Source organism: Pleurodeles waltl, chromosome 2_2 (genome assembly GCF_031143425.1).
Source record: "Pleurodeles waltl isolate 20211129_DDA chromosome 2_2, aPleWal1.hap1.20221129, whole genome shotgun sequence".
Classification (NCBI taxonomy): Eukaryota; Metazoa; Chordata; class Amphibia; order Caudata; family Salamandridae; genus Pleurodeles; species Pleurodeles waltl.
In genome coordinates, this window is record NC_090439.1 from 467578483 (window position 1) to 467597912 (window position 19430).

General features: G+C 40.8%; 1 protein-coding gene across 7 annotated transcripts in view; it reads left to right on the forward strand.

Annotated features, from left to right (window-relative positions):
• DLGAP1 (DLG associated protein 1) overlaps positions 1–19430 on the forward strand; it is a 2415981-nt gene that overhangs the window by 445501 nt on the left and 1951050 nt on the right. For 6 of the 7 annotated variants that reach the window (XM_069219941.1, XM_069219948.1, XM_069219940.1 and 3 more), the window contains one exon: positions 3798–3867. The exons of the other annotated variant lie outside the window; for it this stretch is intronic. The gene's annotated coding sequence lies outside the window, so the exon portion shown is untranslated. The remainder of the gene's footprint in view (positions 1–3797; positions 3868–19430) is intronic. 7 annotated transcript variants of the gene reach the window in all.

The following is a 19430-nucleotide window of genomic DNA, read 5'->3' on the forward strand; positions in this document are numbered from 1 at the left end:
TTGAATGAAATCAGAAATTACCAACCCTGCCTACTTAAGGATGTTATCATTTCATAGAAAGTTTGGTGTCCCCTAATTTGCTAACTTAAAATATATTTACAACAGTCAACAATCAAGGAAGTTTCTAATAAACATTATGGAAGGGAGAGTCTCCTGACCAATTAGCCCATGCAGAATTGTCCTCCACCCTAGCCATGGTACAGCCTACACTCATACCCATGAGCTGAGTGCATCCCAGAGGTAAAAGCATTTCTCACTGGAAGCTACAAGATACATTTTATCCAGCAAGACAAACTATGGGAAAACAATGAGAGAGGGTGATGTTTTCACACAATCTGCAGTTTTACCATCATGATATTGGAGACAATTCACAACACACAGTTTGCCATGATCTACACCTATGATACAATGCTACAATTACTCCCTACCTAGCGAATTCAATTGTGGTCTCCTTGAAACCAAAATACAAACCACCAATACAGAAAGTTGTTCTGATCCCTAATATCAGTGACAATTCTAAATGTGACAAGGCACAAACCATGTAGGTTTGGCTGACAGTTCCTTGTGGGAAAGATATTGAATAGTACAAATGTGTCAGTCCAGAAAGTGGTGTATATGGGTACTTGGGATTTTGTAAGACATATCTCACAAAAAAGATAAAAAGCAGATATTCCCTTGCATACTCACAGTCATTGCAGACATGTTCTGATAATATAGCAGAGTGAAAACCATCAACTGACTACTAAGACTTGCTTTGGACCACCACTGAACGCAAAACATTCAGCACAAGGGTAGCATTTATGAAACATGTTAGGTATTCTGGTCCAAGCTGACCATGCTAACTTGAAAGATTTGGGGGCATATTTATACTCGGTTTGCACCGAATTAGTGTCATTTTATTTTACTCTAATTCGGTGCAAAACTAACTCCATATTTATACTTTGGTGCTAGACCCCTCTAGCACCAAATTTATGGAGTTAAAGTCATTTTTTGAAAGTGGAGACCTACTTTGCCTTAATGAGATGCAAGGTAGGCGTTCCCGTGCAAAAAATGACTCTATGGCCTTTACGCCATATTTAGGGGCATATTTATACTCTGCGGCATATTTATACTCTGTTTGCACCAAATTAGTGTCATTTTTTTTAACTCTAATTCGGTGCAAAACTAACTCCATATTTATACTTTGGTGCTAGACCCATCTAGCACCAAGGCCCTGATTTAAACTTTTTTTGCACTGCATTAACGTCATTTTATGACACAAAAGTGGCGTAAACTTACTAAATATTGGCCCTTATTTATACTTTTTGCTGCAAAACTGCACTAACTCAGTTTTGCACCAAAAAGTTTAGCACCGGCTTGCACCATTTCTGTGCACCAGCCGGGCACCATATTTATGGAATGGTGCAAGCCGGTGCAAAGGGTAGGCTAGAGTTTAAAAAAATGACTTTAGTCGGGTGGGGCTGGCAGTATGAAAGAAGAGGGTTTAGCACCAAACAATGGCTTTAGGCAGGTTAGAGTAAAAAAAAATGACTCTAACCAGATTAGCGTCATTTTATGGTGCTAAACCTACCATGCCACATGACTCCTGCCTTAGAAAAGGCAGGAGTCATGCACACCACCCCAGTGGCCAGCACAGAGGACAGGGTTCCCCTGGGCATGGCCATTGCACCCGGTGCCATGTATGGGGGCCCATTTCAGGGCCCCCTATGGCACTTTCAAAAATAAAATGCACTTACCTGTACTCACCTGGGATGGGGTCCCCCATCCTCGCAGTCCCTCTAGTGTGGGTGGGGGTGCCCCTAGGGCCTAGGGAGGGCATCTCTGGGCTTATTCCATGGTGTTCCACCATGGAAATAGGGCCACAGGTCCCCTAACACCTGCCCTGACCCAGGTCTTAAAAAATGGGGCAAAGCAAGCTTTGCCCCATTTTTTGACCCCTCCTCCCTCCCTTGCACCATTTTTACATGGGAGTATAAATATGGTGTTAAGGCCATAGAGTCATTTTTTTGCACGGGAACGCCTACCTTGCATCTCATTAAGGCAAGGTAGGTTTCCACTTCCAAAAAATGACTTTAACTCCATAAATTTGGTGCTAGACGGGTCTAGCACCAAAGTATAAATATGGAGTTAGTTTTGCACTGAATTAGAGTTAAAAAAAATGACGCTAATTCAGTGCAAACAGAGTATAAATATGCCCCTTAGCGTCAAAAAATGATGTTAATCTGGTGAGAATTATTTATTTTGACTCAAAACTGCCTAACGTCATTTTTTTTTAAGCTAGCCTACCCTTTGCACCGGCTTGCACCATTCCATAAATATGGTGCCCAGCTGGTGCTAAAAAATGGTGCAAGCCGGTGCAAAACATTTTGGGGCAAAACTGCCTTAGTGCAGTTTTGCACCAAAAAGTATAAATAAGGCCCTTGGTTTTATGAGGAACCCAGAACTGTGTATGGACACTTGCACCATTTGTCCATAGTGCCAGGGATTCTTCGGATCAACCCAAAATCTTCCATCCAAGGAGTTTTTGAGAGTGTTTGAACATTGTTTCATGACCACATTCTAGAGAAATCAACAGAAGATGAGGAAATGCCTGGAATGCCATTCTCCTACCGAATTTTCAATCACTAAAAAATAGTCAGCCTGGGCTGATTTGTGATGCTGTAGGCAAAAGTAATTTAAAAACAACGAAGCCACTTTGTTCAATTGGACCTAGTGCTCTGAAGGTGAATGATATGTCAAACAGCTATCAGATTGTCCAAGTGGAGAAACATTGAACCATGTTTGTTGAGGTGCTTTGGATGGCAAAAGAACATGAAAGTTGCAATATACCGTTGATGTGTAATTTAGACTCCTTATGCAATCATGTTCATCAACCAAGAACCAACATCATTTTGCTCTTTGTCCGGCATTCACAATAGTTTATTGGCCCATTTTAGAGCCTGATTGACAAAATTAAACATGCATGTATATATTTACTTGTGTGTATTTAGTCCTTCACTTAGGCATGATTCTTCACTTTTTTGCTATTCACCATTTCTGAGCAGAGTTATTAACCTTGGTGTAGAAGTACGTGTCTTTAACCATTCATTTGAGGGGGGTGGAGTATTTTACAACAGAATTGATGAGTGTAATGCACTACTAGTAATATTTTAGCTGTTGGACAAGCTCTTTGTCACTAGTGTGGAGGCCTCTCCATGGGAAAGCATAGGGAAATGTTATCATATTTATATATATTTTTTTATATATTTTTGTGTATAATATAACTTAGTTTAACATATTTATTAGTAACCTGGAAAATGTATAAAAGTATATTGCAAATGCTTTAATCCATCAAATTAAATGTTTACTAAATAATAAAATAACTTAAATGTAATCAGATATGCTTGCCCTCCCTAACATTTTTACTTTTAATGCTTAGATATCTTGTTTACATTTAAAAAAAAGTGTAAAATGTTTTTTTTAAACTGAGATTATCATTACATTTTTAAAAATATATAATTTCATGAATTTAGCATTGACTCCTACACTATCTTAATTATGAGCCTCTGTTGTTTTCTGTGTTTAAGGTGGTGCACTACCACTGGCTGGCCATATGTGGAGCTCCATTTCCTCCAAGGATGGGCTGAGTTAATTTAGGACTGTTTTTGATCTTTTGGGCTGCAGTAACTTTAGAAGTGTATTTTATGAAGTGCTGTTGTCTGGCTCTTTTTTGTGTGTGTGTGTATTTTTATTACCATGTACCTCTGGAACCTCTCACTTATATTTAATTCTTTCCCTCTCTTCCCATGTTTGCACAGATCTCCACCATTGCAGCAGAGATCTCTGCACTTAAAAGATAGGAGAGGAGTTGGAGGTCTTCGGTCATAGGTTTGTGAATTTCTCTTTGTAGTACATGGGTAATACTGCTGTAGTGCATATTTACATGTGACAAAGTACTATTTGTGAATCAAGCCCCTAGTCTCTTCATGGTGCATGCTTAATCGACCAGTGCCCAAGAGAGAGAGTATCCAAACAGAGGTAGGCGATTGTCTGTGGTATTTTAAGTTTGCTTCAGCCATATTGAACAGGTTTCCCCCAATATGACCGTCTCTGAAAAACCACATCAGGGGAAAGACACAAAGGTTGTGAAGCATTGACAAAATAGGTTTGAGCCTTTTCACAGGTGTAAATCTCGGTGGATCCACTGTGATTTCCATTCTTCGAGGTTGAAAAAATTAGTACTAGTTTCCAAGGGGTGACACAGACATGTTTGATACTAGATTACTTATTGAGAAAAAAATCAAAATCACACGGTATCTTCACCTTGGCTTGTATTCATCAAACTAGCTTTTCATCAGCAGCATGGTGTGTTACAAATTATTTTTTTAATGATGAGCTTCCTGCTAATTATAGAAGGTCTGCATTTGAGCCAGTAATCATCAACGAACTTGTGTACATCTGTTTTCTGACAGTGCTTGGTCCATGATTAATCAGACATTAGACAATATATAGTATTTATAACTACAGATTTGTCTTTGTCTACTTGGGCGTAATAGGGTAAAGTGAACTGGAATAAAGTCAAGAAGTGAGCTGTCAAAGATATTAAACAGACACGAGAAAACTGATTAATCTTGACACTCCAATTAAGATGGTTGGTTTGCAGTTGTTATTCCAGCCATGGGTTATTGTGAAGGGACGCAAAACATGCTCTCGCCTCTTTCCATGTCGGAACCACCTGAGAGGTCGCATTATCAGGAGAGTTCACAAGTTAATTGCTTTTAAACTGGTCAACAAAGAGTACACGCTTCTCTCTCTCTCTGTCTCAGACAAAAGCATAATTTCACTTGCATAGCTGGGTTAAATATATCACTTTGTTTTGTTTTTAAATTGTGAAACCTGAAATGCATCTTTACATTATGCCACTGGCAAACATCTTCAGTTTTTGCAGGACTATTCCCTTGGAACATTTGGATTTGTGAGTTTAATCAGAAAAATGGTTTACTCAGCTATGCATGGTATCACTAGTGCCAAACACATGACAGATTGCTCCTACATAGAGATATCTATGCTGATTATTAGCCTTCGTATCTATCTAAACGCTAACCTGATAACACAAAAAGATGTGCAAAGTTGATCTAATCACAGATGTCACCAACACAATAACTTTATCATATGATAATAATAATTATGTCCTAGAGAAATCATGCACCAGGTGGCTGCGGTGCCAGGGATTTATTGAGACAACTGTATTCTTTTTAATGAGTACTGTGGCAATAATACTCCACTAAAAACGACTACAGGCAATCATTAAAGCACATGACATGCCGATTGGCCTGACATCTACATACCAAAACAACACAGTGCAAAGTATATTGGTCTTGCAAGCTATGGGATCACCTCAGCATGCATAAATTGATCACACTAGCCTGCACGAATAAACATAGAAGAGAAAACTATGATGGGTATATTGTGTCTATTTTATTAAATCTCTTTATTGGTTTTACAGTTGACCACCGCATATTACAGTCACACCCACGAATAACATCACCAGAGCCCGAGGTGGTACCTTCACCATCCCCCACTGTCGAGGTGTTACAGCAACCTCTGGGCAGGCACCCACATCAACGACTCACATTTTGCCTGAGCTGAACATCAAATTAAATGTGAACAAATATGATAAGGAGTAGTAGGTAACATATTAAATTAACACGTGACCCTGACCGTACTAGGGTGTCTAGTCATCCGAGTCATCAAAATATAATCCATGCATTTTATCCACTCTTCACCAGGAGGCAAAATGCAGCATGACAAATAATGATAAAGCGTCTGTTGACGTGCATGCAACAAAAGCAACTTTAGTGTAAGATCAAGATCAAGAATGAATTCTACCAGCTTTGAGTCCTCAAATGTTTTGCTCTCTCTGCTATTTGCTTTTCACCTCCAGACAGAAGAGTCTGCAACATGGGTTCTCTATGTATGTGCTGTAATGAGCACACACTATCACCATTGAGCAATTTGCCCTCATCTTCACTAATGGATATCACTTTATTAAACGTGTTTTTTTTTAAAGAATATCATGAACGTAAACTTCATGCTACAAAAATAATGCAGCTAAAATATTGACTGCCAAGATACAAGTAATGATACAGTTATTATTATTCCACATCTACTTACTTTGAAATCAGTGGAGTTAAATCAAAAACTACACTTTTTTGTGGTTTAATATTTTTTCCACAACATTCTCGTACTACATCATAAATGTGCTTCTTTTAATTGTGTTTGTATGTTTCCTGCCTGGCGATTTATACTTATCAGAAAAATTACAAAAATATCGCCCAAGCATTACACCGAGTGCATCAGGGAGATTCCTTTTTTATGAAGCACATTCTCACTTTGGGAGTTCTTTTTTTTAAAATTAAATGCCGACTAAGCCACCATGATGTGACCGGGCTAACATTTTCACTTAGGATACTCCCAGCATGTCAACGGGAACAATTTCTACAATAATCCTCCCTTGATAAAATAGGGAAATCAACATGGGCGGGCCAAAACCTCTGAGCCAGAGGTGGTAAGGCCTCCACTGCCACAGTGGCTTTGAGGCCCTACTCTTTATACTTGAAACGCCCTGTAAGTGTAATGCTGAGCATTTCTACCAGAAGGTGATTCAAAAGATACTTTTGAAGATGGTGGATTTCCCTTTATAAGGCCCCCTTACTCTATTTATATAGGAACTATTGTGCTAGAATTTTCCCACACTCCTCACTCAGCCAGCAGGAATTACCATTAAATGAGAATTTCAGTTGTATATGCACCCCAGATTAGGCCATGCCTCTCTACTCGTGTTATGCGCTATATCTAAATGGAACATATTGAATAATCATGGGCAATGATTACAATTTGGCTTGGATCTGACACTCCTTGAACTACATTGGACATCCCTGATCTATACGCGGATCTTCATAAGTATGGATGTGCTATTAGCTTTTGCTGTGTCATCCAAGCGTTCCAAACACTTCACCAAGGGTTTCCATTTCCACTTGTGTAATTTGAGGTTAAAAATTCTGGGGCTTGTAAGCAAGGCTATGATTTTCACATCCTAAATCATAATGACGTTAAACTGTAGGAACACAACATTAGTCACACAAAAATCCAAGCGATCTCAGTAACCATTGACAAAAAACACAATTAGCAAGGCATTCTTTAAATATTTCAACACACTACATGATTTGGAGGGAGTGAAACATCAGCAGTTGATTAATTTCTTACTAGATGCACTTAATAATGTTGTCAGACAGTTACACAATTCTTTACTAGACTCCTAATCCTGTGGGAGACAGAGAAGGCAGTCAGAGAAATACAAATGTGTAAATCGCCTACAGAGGCTGACGTCTGCCTCGGGTATTATAAATCAAAACACAGCGCTTAATTAAAACCAGATGGAACAGATCCTTCATGGAACTATGCTCATTATAAAAAAAAATCCAGGAAAAACGGTTTTAGTTACAGACCTATATCACGTACCGAGGCAACGTCTGAAACGGTATAAACCGAAAAGCCTGTTTAGGATATAAAACATCCTCAAAATTGTACAATGTGGCTTCCACCCTGACACATTCCCACCAGTCTGTTGTTGGCGTTTTGTTGGACTTCACTGAAATATGTGATGCATTGTACAGTCTGTATGTGTAGATATTCAAGCAAACACACCACCTTCCAGTTGAATTCCAGTTCTCCTCCTGCCCTCATCCTGCTACTCGATGGGTGTCCAAAGAATCGCAAGTGAGCTCTAGTATGCCTGGGCAATATTTTTTATGCTATCGTAATCTAACATAAAACCCAACTGGTAGAATTTGTGTTTTTCTCGTAGTTGCCTTTTGTTGCTCTTTTTGACCAGGGCAGGGCGTAACAAAGGCCCCCATGATGCAGAGGGTGCTCGAGCTCCAGGGGTCCCCTCAGCACACTACACTGTGCACAGGTGTCAGGCCCCTGACTTGGTCCCAGGGGTGGAGGGCCTACAGGTACTTTGCAGAGGGGTCCCCTTAAGTGTCCTTACACCACTGGTCCAGGGGATACTAGTTCGGGAAGAAAATGTCTATTAGCAACCATCAATATTCACTGCGTTGCTGTAGAAACTGTATATAGAATACTAAATACATTGAGCAGACATCTGGCACATTTGCTTGCAAGGACGTATCTTGGCTAGAACTTTCACAACATAGTATATGACACGACTGTGCAAACGTATTTTATTAATTTAGTGTAATTTCGCAAAATGACATGTAATTCACTTTGAAAAAGCGAACATTTTCAACCATCTTTTTTAATCAGTAGTGGGACTTGCCACTACTATAGATTCACAATAATTTCAGCATAGCAGGAATATTGGCATTAACAGACTTGATTCTATGTCTGCCACCTACTCTAGAGTGTCCCTAGGTGCAGGCTAATATGTCTTCCCCTCCTGGTGGAGCCTCCTAGAACAGTTTTTTTATGAGTGTATAGTTACTACTCATCATTTTTCACATGCAGGCAGAGTTCTGCACCACTATGATGGGGCCCTCCCTATGGTAAAATATAGGAAAATGTATCAAAGTTTATTCAATATTTTCTAAATGTTATGATTAAATGTCACATTACATAATTTTATATATTTAACTTAAATCTTGAATTAATAAACTAAAATGTTGCAGTGCATTATCTTAAATATGTATAAAATATTTAAACTGTATTTATTTAATTTAAAAGCAATATCCCTAAAGAATATATATTTTAGTTAATATGTGTTAAAATGTATTAAAAGTTCACGTTTATTATAATTTTGATATAAAAACAACTTTATCATTGTATTTTAAAACAATGCAAATGTCATTTATTAATCATATATTTTTTAAATTATTATATATATTGCCAATAATTGTATTTATTTTAACATTATTTCTCATGGGGTGTTAAGTTCCTACCCCTGTTGTTTTTCATGGAAGTGTGTTGCAGTACCTGTGAGTGGTTATGTTGGGGGCTAGACATTCTCCAAGGGTGGGCTGGAGCACATTTATGACTGTTTTGGCACCCTTTTGGCTGTCATGACTTACAAAGTACAGTCTGTGAATAGCAATGTGCTTACTCATGTGTGGGTGTTTTGTGCATGTATCTTCCTAAATCCCCCCTTAAACAATTTCAATTTAGGTGTGAGCGAACCTAATTTTTTTGCCACTCCCTGCGATCTCTCCTACATTTACCAATAAAACATGATAAAACATAGACATGTGGCAAAAGATCTCTGCACTTGTGGCAGACATTTCTGCCTATTGAAGATAAAAATGTGGGAGGCAGATAACTCTGCATGTAGGTTTGTAAATTACATTTCATAATGCTTGAGTAGCACTACAGTAGTTCTACTAAATGTAGTACAAAAGGCAATTTGAGATGGCCAAATTGAGTTTTAAATACCATGATACAAAAAAATAGTAGCCACCTGTATGTCCTTTGATATATTACACAGGGACAGTTGCTATTCTCTAGTTACCCCGGGGTCAGAGTCTCCATAGGAAGAGCATTTTTCTTATGCTAATACCCTAGCACCACTTTACAAATCTGTACAAAACCTTCCAAAAAACATTCAACATTGGCTCCTTCATGGAAAGTTTTGCACTGATCCTTCAAGCAGGCCCAAGAAAAAGGGTGGATGTTGATTCCCATGATAAGTCCCAGAGGGAAGTTTGCTCTCTGATACAGAAAAATAGGGTGAATGGAATTACATCAAATTTGGCAGAAAGTTAAAATTCTACTCAGAAAGCATGCTTTTTGTGTGGTTTGGTGTAAATCATTCGAGCCATTTTTGAGAAGTTATCATTAGGGATGTCCTCCCATGAAGTACTACACTACTTCCAAAGAAGCCTCTGAAAAAGCTCCCACACCATACTACTGCAGCACTATGCATGCTTCCACAGGTAAGTTAGACCTACCACAGTACCATGAGATGGAACTTTGCATGACAGCTACAGTGGGACTACTGTAGTACACTAAAAACTGTAAAATAAAAAAGGAAAGAAAATGTGAGTTGAGCATGGGGGTGTGTGACCTCCTAATATTAGGCTAAGGTGACACATAATAGGGCAGTTGACATCTACTACCCCCGGAGGTCGACTCAATTCTTTTGACTCAGACAAGAGTAATAAGATCATCATATCAAACAATGAAAACCAATAGCCATAACACACAACAATATTCAAATTAGTCAGAAATTTATACGCACCTTGACCTATGTGGTCATGAATCACCACACCAATTAATACAGTTTAATTTTTTTTTTCCCTTATATTACTAATGCTATGGTCACTTAAATGATGCACAAAACCAAATGATAGCAATACAGAAACAGTTCAGGCTGTCCAAAGCGTCTGAAGAATCTCAATCTTACAAAAGAAATCGCCATTAAACACTCCAAAAGAATTATACAGAATAATAACAGAATTATTTGAGAAATAACAACAGATTTCATTAGTTGTGCAGTTGAATCAATCACAATCAATTAAAAAACATTCAGTTCAAATATTGGGTCACACACCCTAGCTATCAAATTCTAATCCAAAACACATGTGTGAGGCTGGGCTTTGAACATGCAAAAATTAAAAATAAAGCAAACATTATTTTGGAAAACATCTAACTATGGTGCTAAGAAAAGTATGTGGTTGGATTTCTAAAGGAAGTAAAACCATGCAAACGAAAAACAATGCGCATGGGTTATACCTCTCCTAAATGAGACAGCAGCCAGCAGAGTCTTCACCAGCCGAGGACAGGAACCGCAGGTCTTCAGCAGTCAGCATCAGGAATATGAGAAAGATGGAAAGGGCAACAGTTCAGTAATGTTGGGCCTAACGTAACTGAACTGTTGAAATCATAATTAGCTAAACATAAGTCCTTTAAAGAACTGAGCAGAACTGAACTGGTCAGAAACTGAATGGAATCTAACTCTGAATAGAACTGAACATACATCATCTGAAATTTGCTAAATTAAAGTCCCAAAAGTTACTAGCTAAGCGTCTATTGGATAGACTATGAGGTGTGATAGTGAGCAACCAAATGGACATCATTCATTTTCAATTTGTGTCTTTCTTCATTCCTTCTTCAAGATAGGCTCATGTTGACGCTCCTCTCCCGACGGCACTTTACGAAGAATTATAACATTGTTAAAAACAACACAGAACATGACATTGAGCTAGCATTCCTATCAGAAGCTAAAGCTCATTGTTAAAACTTGCAATATTTATCACAAGGAAGTACAGAGTGAATAGAACTGAGAAAGCAGCAGCTTTCCACTGTGAGCCTTTAATATGATGTCTTCAAACAATGTTTGCAAAAGCATTTCAGTAAAATAAGCATAACATTTCAACATTGCTTTTGTGCTTCTGGAAAAATATAAAAACGAAGGCCTTTTTACTAATGCTAAGTACATGAAGATTAAAATAATTTTAATAATAATTTCAAACCATTAGTTTTGTAGTATGTTAATATTAATCATCTTTTTTCAGTACATGTAGTTATAATTCATCAAAATACATTTCACAGTAATTTATCATTTCACATAGAAATCGTGGTGGCAGACATCATGTCAGCCACATTTTAAACATGCATGTTTTACATTTTAGTACGAGGCTCTCTATTTAGGCCTTTTAATACACATTAATCATTTTGTTTTAGTTACTCACATTTTTCCATTTCTATTTCTTCCCTTCTTTGTTTATTTCTCATCCTTTGTAATTGTATGAATCTATACAGCTTGTAAAGTCTGATTATACAAATGAGACACACAACCACTATTAATAATGGTTTCACTATCATTCCAACAGCTCCCTGACCAAGATTGGCCACCCAATTTCCCAATTTAGTAACACTTATTCCCAGATACTTGGCTGTTTCAGGTCCTTTAAGTCAGAATTTAAATTTGTCAACTTTCTAATATAGCTTCTAATTTCTTTACTGCTGTCTGGGATATAAGTGCAAGAATATTGCACCTTAAGCATCTGACAGACTCCTCCCTCTTTTGCTAAATGGATGCAAGGCGGTTTGGCAGAACCATCGAACGTACTGCAACCATTTCTGTGTCCATAAGAAGTTTAGCCCCCAAAAAATCTCTTTAACATTTTGTCCACAATGGATGAGTTTCCTTATTTTCATGTCATTCAGAACAACACCTACAGAAGGAATAATTCCTCCAATACACCACTAATTATTTCTGAATAACTTTTTGATCTTGGTCTTAAGTTCTCATGAGTATCATTATGTTGTCAATCTGGTCCATTTTTGGGTAAAACACTCCCAGGTAACAAATCCCATACCATCCCTTAGGAAGACAATAATAGGCATTTTTACCACAAATGTGATATACACCAGGAATCACAGGATCTTATCCATTCAGCATAAAGTCCCATATATTCCTAAATAGAAATACATGTCTGCTTTCACTCATTCTCACAAACTTAGGGGGTCATTGTGAGTATGGTGGTCTTTTGGCAAGACCGTCGCAGTGGCAGCCAGCAAAACAGCCAGGTTGGCGATAATCCAACCGACGTATTAAGAGTCAAACTGTGAAGTTCACCAAAAAACAGCCAAATTTCCGAAACTGGCAGGACACTGGAGGATGGAAAAGATGCGGACCCAGCACCGCCAGCCCAACAAAAATCCTCCCATCAGATTACGATCCACAATCACAAAAGCGGTTCTTTTATGGCAGAAACCATTGTCGGTGTGAACCGTGGCGGTCTCAACTCACACTCCACTGAACACAATACCACAAGGAATAGTTTGAATACCCCAGACCTGACACACATCCACACATCTGACACATCTACACACTCCACTATAAAACACACCCCTACACCACCCACAATCCTTTGCAACAAAAACGCCACACATAGCCATAGACAACCAACAGTTTAGAGAGAAACAAAAAGCAAGAATAGGCACCCATTTATATTTCACTACGCACACATCACACACCTGCACAACATACACAACACACATTTTACTATCACACACAATCCAGAACAACCGTCACCCACTCACATCACAGCACCTACACCTCACCATCTACCTATTTCTGCTGCCTTTTTCTTTGAGCACTACCACAGCACCTTCACCACCACTACCATGTTCCCACAAAAACAGCCACGTTTCACGGATGAGGAGTTGAGGGTCATGGTTGACGAAATTGCCATTAGTCGCACCTATTCAGAGCACAGGTCCAGCATACATAAATTGCCATGAAAATTGAGTTGTGGCAAAGAATAGATGACATGGTCAACTCTGTAGGCAGCTATCCTCGCACAAAGGAGGGCATCAGGAAGACATGGAACGACCGCAGGGGGAAGGTACATTCCATGGCACCCAGGTAACAGTTGGCGGTACGCAAGACTGCCTGTGGCCCTCACCTCCTCTCCCTACTTTCACATATTGGGAGGATAAGGTCTTGGACATACTGCATCCTGAGGGCCTGACAGGAATACCTGGGGGAGTGGAGTCAGGTAAGTTCCCTCAAAATCCATGTCACCCAATTGTCATGTCCTGCATGCTCCCTTACCACCTTAACCCACTCCAAGTGACATACCACCCACTACACCCCTGTCCAAATGTTCCAATATCCCTCTCTGGCATGCCACATGTCCACTAAACTCACCTGGCTCCACAGCCCTTGGGAATAGAACGTGAACTACAGGCAACTCATAGCACTACTACTCCCAGAATGCACTATTGCACCAAGGTCAAAACCTGAACAGTGCACCAAATGTGAGATGTCATGCATATCAAAATAACTACCAACCTAACCCATCATGTATGTGCAAGTGTGAAACAGTTATTGCCAATGACAACAATGTATAGGCCCACTGCCACTATAATCACAAGCAAAACACAGCCGTAGCTGAGTGCCCAAGCCTAATACCCTTAGAATAAAGATTCCTAAGATTGTAAGTTACTCACCTGGGCTGGAAATGTAGATGCCAAAGTGGATGTACATGCAATACATTCAGTTACTGGTCAGTATTGTGCATTGTAAACCTTTTTTTGTACCATGTATCATATCAGACACTTCACTAGGCGATAACGATGAACACCCATGTCAATAATCAGGCAACATATGATGGCATCAGCAGTCCAATCACTACCAACATTGTTCAGAAATTCAAGCATGGTGTTTGGATTGAAATTACAAAGTTGCATGTTGTACTAAGTAGAATTGTGCAGCAGGTGTCATTGTCACTTCTGGGGATCATGTTAAGGCACTGTCTGAATCTCACACAACATCAATAATACCCTAAATGTAACAGAAACTCTGTGTTCCACTTCTCCCACAGGTAACCTTGCCAACGTCACCATAAACAGGATACCAGAGACTGTCACTACCCCTCTGGTTGAAGGTCCCCATAAGGACAACTCCCCTCGATGTGTGGACACTGACGATAAAGCTGACCCATCAAGGACACCTGGTCAGTCAACAACTGTCAGCCTCTCCCTGCCCACAGCAACTACTTCCAGCCCTGTTGCATCAGCATCACAGGCAATCATTCACCCCCAAGCATGTGTCCCAAGGACTGTGTCATCCATTGGGTGCCCTACTGTAAAAGTAACTGAGTCTCCTGTTGTCACCCCTGAAATGATGGTCCTGCCACCACTGGGAGTGGGCAAACTGTGCTGGGGCACAGGCACATGGGGGTAGGATGCGTGGGAGGGATGGTGTGGGCCAGAGGATGGGGACTCAAAGGGATAATATTGACCAGGAAACCATCTCGGAAGACTTGGGAGCCTACCAAAATTCCTAAGGCATGATGGGCCAGGTAATCACCACAATGAGGGAAATCCAACAGCTGCAGAGGGACCACCACCAGAATGTCAGGCAGCAGTGGCAGGCACAAAATGCCATCCTGGCTTCCATTGCTGGGGTGCTGAGGGGCATCAACACTACCCTGAGTAGGTTTGTAGCATAACATCAGGCCTCTTCCACTAGTAATGACTCTTCAGGCCCTTCAGCATCTGCGGCTGCTAGTGTTTTGAGGCCCTGTCAAGGGAAGGACATGCCTCAGACACCCCACCCTCTGTAGCAGAGGACCCCCCCCCCACAATTGTCGATGTACACCCAGATATCCAGGAGGAGCAGATGCCAAGAACAAACCTACTGCCAGGAAGTGAACCTCTCCTGACTTGTTCCCCTTGTGTGCCACAGATACACCCTGTTGTCTATTCTGAACCCAATCTCCATTTTCCCAAATCACAAAGACACTGGACTTGTGTATCCTAATAGTGTAGCAGCTACCCTCATGATTCCAGCCACCATGACAGAACCCTTCACTGTTTACAATGGTTTTACTGTCGACAATAAATTACACTTAAACACAGGACCTGTGTATGTGTCATTTATCAACCGTGTACAAATGTTATGCATGCCAACTCTGGTATCAATATGTCCCTCTGTGTTGTACAACCTATGTTATGGACATCACATGTGGACTGTATCAGCAGGACACTCATTACATTAGGATTCTAACATTGACAGATTCCAAAACAGTTCTATGCTTCATCTGCCCACTTTTATTGGTAGATATTCAAACGGCACAAAGTATAACTGATAGCAACTTCAGGATGTTTGCTAAGGTGTCATACACTGCTATACCACAGGATACAGACATTAGGGACATGTCAGGAGGCATACAGATTGATCCTTTGTGTCACCTGGTAAAGCCTTATCACGTAACCATACCTTAAATTCCTAATATTCATTTCTCATGCTACAGATATCAATACTGATATCCCCAGTCCAGGGATCGTTCACTTACATTGACCACATCCCTGTATGCTTGCTACCCATCTATGTCAGTCCACAAAGACATGCACATTGGTCTACAAAGTAGGAACACACTGACAGCTAGGTTCAAGGTAGGTTACATACAACAAAAACCATTGTGATGGTAGAGGCTATGGTTCTACATTTTCACATGTGCCAGACACATATGTACACACAAATGACACCATTTGACCACCTCCAGTACCCTACAGGTTATCTTGATGGGAAAACACAATTTCACCCCAGTGTCATGGCAGTCTGGCCATGTTAGTTACACTCCACCTACTCATTGCAATTATTACATGGTTTCAGCCTTGTCCACTTCTCAGGTCTGCCTGCAATTCCCATCTGCTTTTGACACCATCTGTGAATGGTCAAGGATGAGGAGCCAAACTGGAATTCAGCAAATCTGTGATTGACATAGATAAGAGATAGCACATAGCAGAAAACATTCCTCAGTTCAGACTAGTCATGTTCACAAGAGAGACTTTGCATGTGCAATAACAAAACATGACGCTGTAGACCACTCTGTTCTGTGCACAATACAAAATTATAGTCTGCATGCACAACTCACTCATAGGCATTGGAGCTACCTAAAACCTCAGAGCTGATGGTAAAAAGGAGGTGACATGCTACCCATCAACTCTAGATTACAAAATGAAATCACAGCTTCAAGAATACATTACATACCTTGAGTCAGTTGAAGTACTGATTGATGAGATCTGCCCTGAAGTCTCCTGCTTCATCTTCGTCTGGCTCAACATCACTTTGCAAATCTGCATTTCCACCCTCAGGTTCTGCAGGCTCCCCCTCATCTGGTAGGAATGGTATTTGACACGTCAGAGCAAGATTTTGAAGCATGCAGCAGGCAACAGTTATGTGACTTACCTTCTTGAGTGAGTAGAGGAGGGCTCCTCCTGATCTTTCCAGGTGGCAAAATCATGCCTCCAAGAGCCCAAAAGTCTGCTCCACAACACGCCTTGCCCTTTCATGGGCCTCATTGTAGCGGGCTTCTCCTGGCATGGTTGGGTACCTCACTGGTGTCAAACAACCAAGGACAGTTTAGATAGCCAGAGTCACCTGTAAGCAAATATGTAGAAAGACACAAACATATATTGAGGACATGCACAATTGTGATAGCAGGACATAAACTTTGCAAACACACATGTCAAATCTGACTTACCAATCAGCCAGGCACTCTCTGTGCTGAGTCGTGTCATAAGCAGTGGGATATTGCTGTTCCGCATGATGAAGGAATCATGGACTGATACTGGATACTTCGCACTGACTTGTGAAATGTACTGGTCTGCCAAACACACAACTTGAACGTTGATGGAGTGGTAGTTTTTCCTGTTCTTATATACCTGTTCATTAGCACCGGGGTGAATCAAGACTACATGGGTGCCATCTATAATTCAAACAACATGTGGAAGGTGTCCCATTGCATAAAACTCTGCCTTCACATAGGCCAAATCCGTACGTTGGGCAAACCTGATGTAGCTGTCCAGGTGTTTCAACAATGCTGACAATAAATCTTTCAAAACCAGACTGAACATGGGCTGAGACATCCCTGCAATTAGGGCCACTGTATTCTGAAAGGACCCAGTGGCCAGGAAGTGTAGCACTAACATTACTTGAGCGATAGGAGGTATGCTATAGGGATTGCGAATGGCAGGCATCAGATCTGGCTCCAACTGCTCACAAAGATCCATGAATGTATGCCTATTCAAGTAATATGTCTGGATGGTATGTCTCTCCTCCATGATGTGCAGGTCTACTAGCGGGCAGTATACTCAAGATTGTCATCCTCTCCTCAAGCCAGGGTAACTATGTGGATAATTATAAATTATGTATGCGACAAAAAAAATGCACACATAATGAACATGTACATATACAACTCACACATATCTGCAGTCGAGGTTGGTTACAACATCTGACATCTACAGTACAGGGTATTCCTGTGCATCCTATGAAACTCCCCTTGGTGCACATTCCCTCAATTATCTAATGTACTATGCATGCATTTTTTATCTGTGACTGTCAATGTTTGTTAGTCCAATCGACTTTACATGTGAAACACATTTTGTAGTACCTATTCTACATTACCGAAGCACATAGGATGTTGACAATAGGTCTACATTTCCATCACCACAAATCCCTTTGTTACACAGCTTTAACTACATGCACCATTAGACTACTAAAACTGAAGGCATTTAGCACATTATAGTTGTTTGTTAATTATGCAGATTCCAATACTTTTCCATATGTGAAATGTGCTCAAAATGTCAGCCGCCTGACCTACTGTACTGGACATGTGGAAGTGACCTAGCTCTGCTGGATCTCATCATGGCGGTAGACGGTCATAACCACAATGGAAATTGCCACTGGAACACATTGCTGCCTTTGGCGGACTTGGGCCAGTGGCGATGTCCACCGGTGGTGACAGTCCTGTATGAGGCAGATGTGATTGCCATCTTCTGAAGTATTGCTCACTTGACTCCTGACACTGCTGCCAGCAAGACTGCCACTACCTGAGCTGTTGTGTACTGCCTCTTTGAGCTATCATGCCGCATCCTGTGGGTAATAGGGCCCCGGCCTTCACCCCAGAAGAGCTGGACAAGCTTGTGGAGGAGGCCCTACCCCTGTATGACCAGCTATATGGTGCACCAGAGGAGCAGGTGAATCCAATGGTATACCTATGTTTGAAAGGCGGGGTGTATGATGGTGTACCTGAAATGTAAATTTGTTAATGTGTGGATGTATGCAGATGCTAAATTGTGCATGAGTGTGAACAGAGAGAATGGAAATGTTTTCCTACTTGCTGTCACTAAAGTGTTCTGTCCACTTGAGTTGGTATGGTGCATGTGGACATGACTTTTTGCTTATGTCTGTGTCATCCATGCGGGTCAATGACCATCAGAAAAAGGGAATCTGATGTGCCATCTCCAAGCAAGGGCAGACCCTCGGGGTCCACAGCCGGCGGAGCACCCACTGTAGCAAGCAGTGAGAGGACCTGAGACGCTGGGCCCGGAAGACCGCAGAGGCCCAGCTGAGATGTCCTCCCAACAAGGGAGGGAGAGATGCCCGTCGGACCTTGACCCCATGATGGCCCACATTTTGTCGGTGGCCTACCCTGAGGTAGATGGGTGTTTGAGGGCAGCACAGTAGCCACAAGTGGTTAAGTGCTGACTAAAGACATGTACATGCCTCTGCCAGTTAAATGTATGATGTCTAAGTAGCTCAGCTGTGACAATGTGATAAGTGCTACAGGTAAAGGGTCTCCTAGGAAGACATAGTACTACAGTTGCCACCATTGATACACAGATGTGGACATTGTATAGGCACATGTTACTCCCCTATGTTAACCAAATAGTGGTGGTGCACATGTGACAGTGTCATATGTGTACCTCTACACTGCTAACATATGTTATGTGTAACCTGCTGTGTTATCTTTCCCACCTACTGATCCACAGTCCATGTACCCAATTAGTACGTTGTCCAGCTCTCTGGTCTCTGACCAGTCCTATTCCACTGGATCTAGCTGTATGTGCTATATTGGGCCTGACAGATGAGTAAGAGGGACAAATAATCCTTAGTTCTGCAATAGATGGAAACGTCA